Raw genomic sequence first — 8,605 nt, forward strand, 5'->3', positions numbered from 1 at the left:
ACCACCAAGTGCTTGGGAAACCGGGCATTCTCTGGAGCTTTAATGAGGGAGAAGGGAGCCAGCTAGGATGACTCCCCCTGCAACTGAGTCTGGATGGATGGCTGAACATGAAAATTTAAAAGGGCCACCTGCCTCCTGGTGTCCAAAGATGTAATTTAAAGGTCTCTCTTCCTCAAGTGGAGTTTGGCCCCTCCATGGTGCAGTCTACTTGACAGCTGATTTCTCATTTTAATTAAGATGTTACTGACTTATTGATTAATCACTGCTGTGAACACAATTGTCTCCAAAGTTCCCAGCGCCTGGCCCCTCTGTTGTTTACGCCTGCCCTGCCTATGTCTCTGGGGCTTCCAAGTCTTCTGTCGAGTCCAGGCTCCTCCTCCCTCCCAACTCATTAAGGACATGAGCTCATTGGGGGAGGGGGGCAGTGAGAAAGAAGGGAAACAAGCTAAGCTTTAACCCTCCCTCCCCTGTGCCCATCTCGTAGCCGTGGCCTTACCCCCTAGAAAATGAGAAGCAGACCCACACCTCTCCAGGGGAGGCTTGGTGGGGCCGGGCTGAGGACAAGCTGGCTGCTTCCTTCTTGGAGGGAAAGAACTGCACAAAGATGCCAGGGATTACTGTGACTGCTGAGGAGGGGGGAGGGAGAGACAAACCTTGTTGGGAATCCTTGCTTACAGAAATTGTTCCACGACTTCCCCTGAGGTTGGCCAGAAGGGGGAAGACCAGGGGTTAGGCTCAGTAGGTGCAGACTTCTATCCTGGCAACACCCATTTTTCTAAACCTTAATTTATCTAAAGAAAATAGAGACCTGAGACAAATCCTTACAATTAGCTCCTCACACCCAAAAGAATAAATTACAGTGCCATGGAAAGCATGAAGGTGTGCTCAAGAGGGACAAAGCGCATATGGACACACTGCAAGTACACGGGTAGACATCATATAGTACTGTAAAACTACAAACTGCGCAGGCGCTCACTCGCACACTCCTTCCCTTAACAACAGCCCGCGTGCGTGGCAACCAATGCAGAGAGCCTTCCGGTGGGGGGGAGGGGAGGCGTCTCCATGGAGACAGAGCCAGGCAGAGGGTCCCAACTAAACTGAAGGCGACCAAGGTAGCTGGTGAGGAGACCTTGGGGGGGGGGGGGGAGGCCACTTGATGTCTTTGTGCTCTGCGTCTCCTTTATAACCATGTCCCTGTCGTTCACCCTGTCCAGATGCCCTTTCCCTTCCTCCTGCCTTCTCCTCTCTCTCCCCCTGGATAAAAGAATCCTATTCTGCCAGCATCTCCACCTTTTAACCCTCTGTCCTCTTCCATGACTGGTGTTTCAGGACTTAATCTCTTTGTGCTACAGCTTCCCCGAATTGGTCCCTATTCCCTCTTGGCTGGAGGAGAGGAGGGAGGAAAGCCTGTAGCCCCAGCAGCAGCTGAAGAAAGATACCCAGTCCCTTGTCCCCAGGGAGTGGTTATTTACTTAGCAGTAAAGCGGGGAGGGCTGGTTGCTTATGAAAGGAGGAAGAAGATGGTGCAAAGGGCCTGGGGACATCATTAATCCTCCTGCCTCTGTTCTGTTCCTGCTCTGCTTCTACATCCCTTGGGACAGAGGCCCCTTGGGAAACCCAGAATTTCCCTGCTTCCCTCCCTGCAGTCTCCTTCCCTTGACTACAGAGTAGGCTGCTGCATCCTTTTCTCCTCACAGACGGGTGGACAGGCACTGCAATGACCTTTAGAAAGCTGAGAAGAAAAGCCTGGTAGGAGTTATCAGTGTTTGAGGCAGAGTGAGGAAGGTTAAAAAAAAAAAAAAGAAAAAAAGCCCTCATTCATTTTGGGTCAGTTCTGGATTTGAGCCTGCTGGAGTTGCAGGCGGGTTTGAGCAAGAGCCATAAGCCTAGAGGACAGGTAACCTGGATTCACAGTGCAGTGTGGTGAAAAGGATGGGAGGCAGGAAGCCTGACTGTGTCTCAGCTGTGTCCATCACTAGCCTGTGACCTTGGCAAATCATTCAGCTTCCTAGCTTGTCTCATCTTTATGATGGAAATTGCACTTGTATTACAGATACTGTTGTGAGGAAAAGCCCTCTGCAAATTCTAACGGGCTGTATAAATGTGTGTGATCACATTTATGAAACAATTTTGCTAGGGTGAGAAACCAAACTCATGTATTCTGGGGGTGGGAAGGAGAAAGAAGAAAGACAGAAAGGAACACGGCACAATAGAAAAGGCACTGGATTTGGAGAAGAGAGATGTGAGCTGAGATTCTTCATGAATTTTGGGAAAGTCACTTTCTGTGAGCCCCAATTTCCTTATTTGTCAAATGGGAGCAGTGAACCAGATGAAGATACCTTCCACGATTCCATATGTTCCTCATTCCTTCCAGCCAGAAATCCATATCTGTCCCTTGTCTCGCTACTGGTGATAAAGCTTAGGTTGCATCCCATTTTCCTTGACTGTCTTTTCATTCACTCTCATCCCCACATAGCTCTCCCCACAAGTTATGTGGATTATTTCATCAGATCCCAGCTCTCCCTGGTTATAGTACAATACAGTACAGTATAGATAGATGGGAATAGAGGCAACTAGATACAGTGGATAGAGTCATGTGCCTGGATTTAGGAAGTCCTGAGTTCAAATTTGACCTCTGACACTTGGTAGCTACATGGTACCAATCACTTAGCCTCTGTTTACCTCAGTCTCCTCAACTGTTCCTTGTGGGATTGTTGTGAAGGTCAAATGAGGTAATATTTCTAAAACATAGCATGGTGATTGGCACATTTAATAGATGCTATAGAATTCTTATTCTATTCTAGTGTCACCCAATTGCTGCAACCACCCCCAGAGGGTCAAGAATCACCTAAATTTGCCCCTACTCTTCCATTCTGTGATGTTATCTTGGGGGAACTAGGCAAGGAAATACATTTAGAGGATGTGTTCATATTTAGTCACATTGAGATTGAGATATAGGTGGGACATCCGAATAGAGATGTTCAAAAGGCAGTTTTGAAATACAGGACTGGAGCTTGGGGAAGAAGTCAGGGCTGGAGAAATATGTTTGGAAGTCATGTGGTCAGAGGTGAGCAGATGAAAGTAAATGAGATCTTAAAGAGTAAAGAGAGAAGAGGGTCAATGGTAAAATCTTGAAGGACAGAAAAGGAGAAAAAGAAGCAGGAAAGGAAGAATTAGAAAAATAGGAGAGTAAGGAAAGATTATAGGTTTAGAGCTGAAAGGGACCTTAGAGGCCAACAAATTTCAACCTTTCATTTTACAGATGAAGAAACTAAAGATAGGTTAAGTGATTTATGGTCACATAGAGAACATTTGAACCCAGGTTTTCATGTACAGGAGTGTCAGAAAAGCCAAGGAAGCAATATTAGGGGGAAAAAAAAAAAAGCTGTTGGATCTCACAATCAGGAAGCTGTCAGTGACCTTGAAGAATGCATTTTTAGTAGAGTGTGATAAAGCTCAAATTTTTTAAAGATAAAGTATGAATGGGTGTTTAAGGGCAGCAGAGACAGCAATTTAAAAGAAGAATTTTAGGGTGAGTGTTTTTAGACAAAAAGGAATGAACCACTGGAGAGAATGAGAATAAAGATGTAACTGAGATACTAGATAATTGCCTGAACAAGACAGGTAAATATGGAGGTTGAAGACATTTCTTCCACTAAGCTAGGTGAAAAGTCAGGTCAGTCAAGCAGGAGGTCAGAGAAAAGAAAAAGAGAGAAATATTTGGTGTTGAACGTCTAGAATCACTGAGGATATGGAAAGGGGCATACTGGAAAATCCACCAAAGGTCAGTATTTGGATAGTCCAGGAACAATAAGTATACAATGGAAGTTGATCCCAGAAATGTAGATTGTGTTGCATCAAACTGGTTTTCTTTAGCAACTCCAGCCAAGAAAGAATAGGGAAAGCAAACAGGAAGAGTGACTTAGGTTTGGACATTAATTAGAAATTCACAGGAATGAGGTATTTTATGGAGAAAGTAATGTTAAAATCACTGCTTGTGGCAGCCAAGATAAGCAGAGAGCCCTATATCCCAATGGGGACTAACAAACTATATAAATTGAAAGGATCCATAGATTGGCTTCTGTGCTTCAGAAGAGTATTTTAAAACTATAAATAACTTCAGCAATTAAACCCTCTTAAGTAGATGTTGATAACCCTCTGATTATCAAGTGAGAACTATATAGAGAAATGAACAGAGGTATTTGTCACCATCTTGAAGGAGACCCAGTATCTAAGTCCAAATAGAAGTGTGTCTTACAGATGGTGAGGTTCTCTTTGCCAGTGGCATTGTACTGATTCCATCAAGAAGATCCAAAACATCACAAGGCCCTTTATGTGGGCACCACAGTACCTCAAAGAGAATTCAGCTTAATGATCCAGTCCTCAAAAATCAAATGGATGAAGATTGTCTGTTGTCTCTACCATCTGCAGATGAATCAACAGCCCAAGTTGGGCCTCTTGAACAGAGAATTTGGATTAACAGCAAGCTGGGCCCAGAGAAACAGAAGAATAAGAGGAGGAAAAAAGATCTGAATTGCTTTGAAGAAATGGCAAGGTGTTCCTTGAAATTATGTTTCTAGAAATTATCACAATCTCTGAAGAAGTTGCAGGTCTCCCAAAAGACAACAGAGAAAGTAATTGTGGGCATGGGTAGGTGGCAACTGTGACCAAGAAGTAGCAAAGAAAATAGTAACAGAAAGATGTTATGATTGGAAAAGGTGGGCCAGTCATTTTATAAGTATGGAGAATAACCAATGGACAGTGCTTGTGTTCTGTCAACGTTTATATCATGTCAAGAAAGGCCAGAAAGAAAAAGAAGAAAGGCCCTAGTGTGTGGACAGAGAGCATTCTTCCCCAAAAAGAATTTATGGGAAGACTAGAGAAAGGGTCACACAGGATAAGAAGGCATTGTTGGATGGCTCTCTTTGTTAGGAAATCCTTCCTTCCTTGGAAACTAGTCAGGGGAAAGTCCCTTGTTGCAGGGAAATATTGCAAAATTTATTGCAACATCTGAGTCAAGTGGTGGTGGCCATGTGAGGAGAGAGAACATTTTTATATATCACTCCCTTCCACAAACTCTACTGTCCAACCACATTTAGCCTACTTCCTGTTTCTCACATAAGATTTTACATCTCTCATCACCATATCTTTCCAGTGGCTGTCCCCCATACCTAGAAAGTTCTCCTTCCTCATCTTTGCTTCTTAGAACCCCAGTTTGTCAGCAGTTACATAAAGGACTGAGAGGACATTTCCCTGCACCTCTGAGCATCGAATGCGGGTCACTGAAATCAGGATCGTCAGCCAAACTAGGACATGTGGTCATCCACATGTGTGAAAAACTGCCTGCTGTAGACAGATACATACATGGAGCTTGGAGCTGCTGGACTGGCATAGATGCCTCCCCAAATGAAAGACTCTTTTGGTTCTCTCGTGTGAAAAGGTATTCTCCCTAAAGGCACAGCCTCCGGGCATGAGGAGGAGAGGTTAGATATCCTCCAGTTAGCCAGCTCTGAGAAGGTCTTCATATACCAGGAAGGCGTTGGATCTCAGAGGAAGACGCCAGCCTGGAGCAGAACTGTGTCTCTGACTGTCTCATCTCTGAGACCACACTCTCCTTCATGGATCCAACCCTGGGGGACTGCCTCCCTTCCCTTCAAAGACCTCTTCACTCCTTAAAGGACTTATCCTCCCTTCATAGATCATCCTTGCAAACCTCATCATCCCTCAAGAGACCCCTTCATGGACCTCCCACTTTCATAAACCCTATCCTTCGCAGAACCCACCTTCCTCAGAGGTCCCATCCTCCCTCGACAGACCCCTTCTTCATAAAACCCATCCTTCACAGACCCCCAAACTCACAAACTCTATCCTCTCTAAATAGACCCCTTTCAGAGATTTCATTTCTCTTCAAAGACCCCAATCTTCCTCACAAACTCTATCCTCCTTTAACAGAACCCCTTACTTAACAGACCTCATCTTTTTATTAACCCCATCCCAGCTTCACAGAATCCATCCCTCCCTTAAATGCCATCCTTTCTCAGAGATGCCATCCTCTTCCAAAAGACCCAATCCCTGTTTACAGATCCTATTCACTCATAGACCCCTCTCTCTTCACCCCTACCCCATTACCTCCCCACAGGCCTGTCATTCAAATTGTCTAGGCTGGGTAGTTACATGTGTTGTATTCTAATTTGCATGAATCTGAATTTCATTTCCATTTTGAGCATCAAAATGCAAAAACCCCAGCCCCAGCTTTTCCCCTTTCCTCCTCCTCTTACAGAACAGGCTCTCTGCTTCACAGCCTCCTATGGGTCTTCCACATGGGCTCTCCCTCCAGACTCCTCAAGACCAATTCCCTTCCTTAGGTGGTTAAGGTGCTGCAGCCAGCACTTAGCCACCGAGTGGGACTAGACGGGGGGCAGCACCATCTGCTGTGCTCTCTCTGCCAGGGAACACTGTGGCTTGGTTCAAAGGAGCCCTCCCTGCCGGGCAGGAAGCCGAGGAACAGATTCAAAAGGAGTCCAGGCAAAGTAGGGAAGCAGTCAGAGCTTGGGGAGGAGGGCATAGAGGTCCTAAGCACTCCAGACTCTGTTCCAATTCCAGCCCTAGCTCCTAGGACCAGGATCCCCACAAGTGAGGCTAGAAAGATATCAGTGAGAGGAGGATATCTTTATGGCACAATCGCATCCCCTGAATCTCAGACCCAAATTTACTTTTATTTTCAATGCATGCCTGCTGTTGGCTGGAATATTGAAAGTCTGTAGGAAAAGAAGAGGAAACCAGGGCCTTCTTTCCTGCCTTCTCCCCTCACCCACCTCTTTCCCACTTCTTCTCTCTAATGACCCATTCTCAAGGAGAGTTGTTGTGTCAAGACCCAAGCATGAGCAGACAAGGGGTCAGTGAAACAAAGGTAACCCCTTACTCTTCCTACTCCTTCATCGCTTTCCTCCCAAGCCAGAAAGCAGAGCTTAGAATGTCAGCTCACTATGAATAGGAATAATACCATTTGTACACGAATCCCCAGCATGTAGCTCAGTATCCAGCATGAAGTAGATATTAAATAAATACTCAATTGATGGATTGACTGGGGGTCTTAAGTCAGAATCTAACACTAGAAGGATGAGATTGGAGAAAGGAAATGGAGAGAAAAAACAAAGAAATGAAGAGAAAAGGCCTGACCTAGGAATCTTCTCCAGCTTGTGACTAACCTCTGGACGCTGGGGCAGGGACTCTGATCATCCACCCAGAACATGGACCTGGCTCTGTTCTAGCCCATAAAACCAAGCTCATGTTAAGACAGAAGAACCATATTTTTCTTGGGCAGCATGATAATTATGGAAATATATATAGAAGAATTGCACATATTTAATATATATATTGGATTATTTACTGTCTAGAGGAGGGAGCTGGGGAAAGAGAAAAAAATTTGGAACACAAAGTTTTGCAAAGATGAATGTTGAAAATTATCTATGTACATCTTTTGAAAATAAAAATATTTAATAAAAAAGGGAAGAACCAAGAACAATTATGGGAAAGAGGTAGGCAAGAGAACCTTCTCTTCTGCCTGAGGGCTTGGACTCAGGGTGGGGAGACAAGGGAGGGGAGATTGTATTTCTTTGCATGTAGAAAGATTATAGATACACTTGCCTCCACAATCATAGGTATGCTCCCATGTACATCCACATTTGTAAAGGCAATAGATTTTTCTCCCAAAGGCTATTCTGTAGAGGATTTCAACCCATCCACCAAGTACACACCTTCCCTGACATCTCCTTCAATCAAACAAATTTCTGTTAAATAAATCAAATTCCTAACTAAAGGAATCCCCTATTAAGCTTAAAACCTTAATAATTTTATAAGTGTTACATTTACCTAAGAATATAGAACTTCCTTCTTTAATGCTAAGGTGAAAGACAGTATTGCATAATGAGAGCTACCTTCAGAGTTTGGAAGACCTATGTTCTGGTCTGATCTGACCCATACTATGTGACTCCAGGCCAGTTATTCAATCTCTTAGGATCCGCAGGCCATACTCTCAATTGCAAAGTGCAGAGAAGGAATCAATCGGCATTAATAGAAGTTCCTCAGCCCAGCTTCCAGTCCTGATGATGCTATAGATGGAGGCCCTGGCTAACACAATCACAATATTTCTCAACTCTGTATTTTCTTTGACTCTTCCCCATTTCCTAGAATGCTCTGATTCCTGTTTCCTGGCTTCCCTAGCTTCCTTTAAAACCCAAATAAAATTACATCTTCTAAAGAAAGTCATTCCCAAATCCTCTTAATTCTAATATCTTTATTCTGTTATATGTGTGTTTGTGGTCTTCCCCCACAGACTTCCATCCCCAACTCTTTCCCTCAGTATACTTCCCTCCCTATCCTTTCTTCTGATGTTTCCCTAGCTTATCCTTGTGTCTCTCACCTTGGTGCCATCTCCTCTCCCTCTGGCTCTTCCTGTATCTTAATACTGACCTAAAAAAGACTCCAGAGAGGGCTGCTAAGCTCTCTGCTTCAGTGCCCCATTAGCCATAGCCCAGCTTGATCTCTAAGCATTTTATGGGTCCCTGCAATGTACCAGCTACTGACACTAACCATCTCTCTTGCT

The 8,605-nt window shown here is 44.4% G+C and overlaps 1 protein-coding gene across 2 annotated transcripts in view; it reads left to right on the forward strand.

The window, feature by feature from the left end:
• Positions 1-996: 996 nt before the first annotated feature.
• The window catches only part of DRC5 (dynein regulatory complex subunit 5), a 15,631-nt gene continuing 8,022 nt past the window's right edge, over positions 997-8,605 (forward strand). Inside the window, exon 1 of one of the 2 annotated variants that reach the window (XM_074310775.1) lies at positions 997-1,112. The gene's annotated coding sequence lies outside the window, so the exon portion shown is untranslated. Of the gene's footprint in view, positions 1,120-8,605 lie in introns of both variants that reach the window. The other variant, XM_074310774.1, reaches the window with a different exon arrangement.

Source organism: Sminthopsis crassicaudata, chromosome 4, assembly GCF_048593235.1.
Source record: "Sminthopsis crassicaudata isolate SCR6 chromosome 4, ASM4859323v1, whole genome shotgun sequence".
In the NCBI taxonomy this organism is placed as follows: domain Eukaryota; kingdom Metazoa; phylum Chordata; class Mammalia; order Dasyuromorphia; family Dasyuridae; genus Sminthopsis; species Sminthopsis crassicaudata.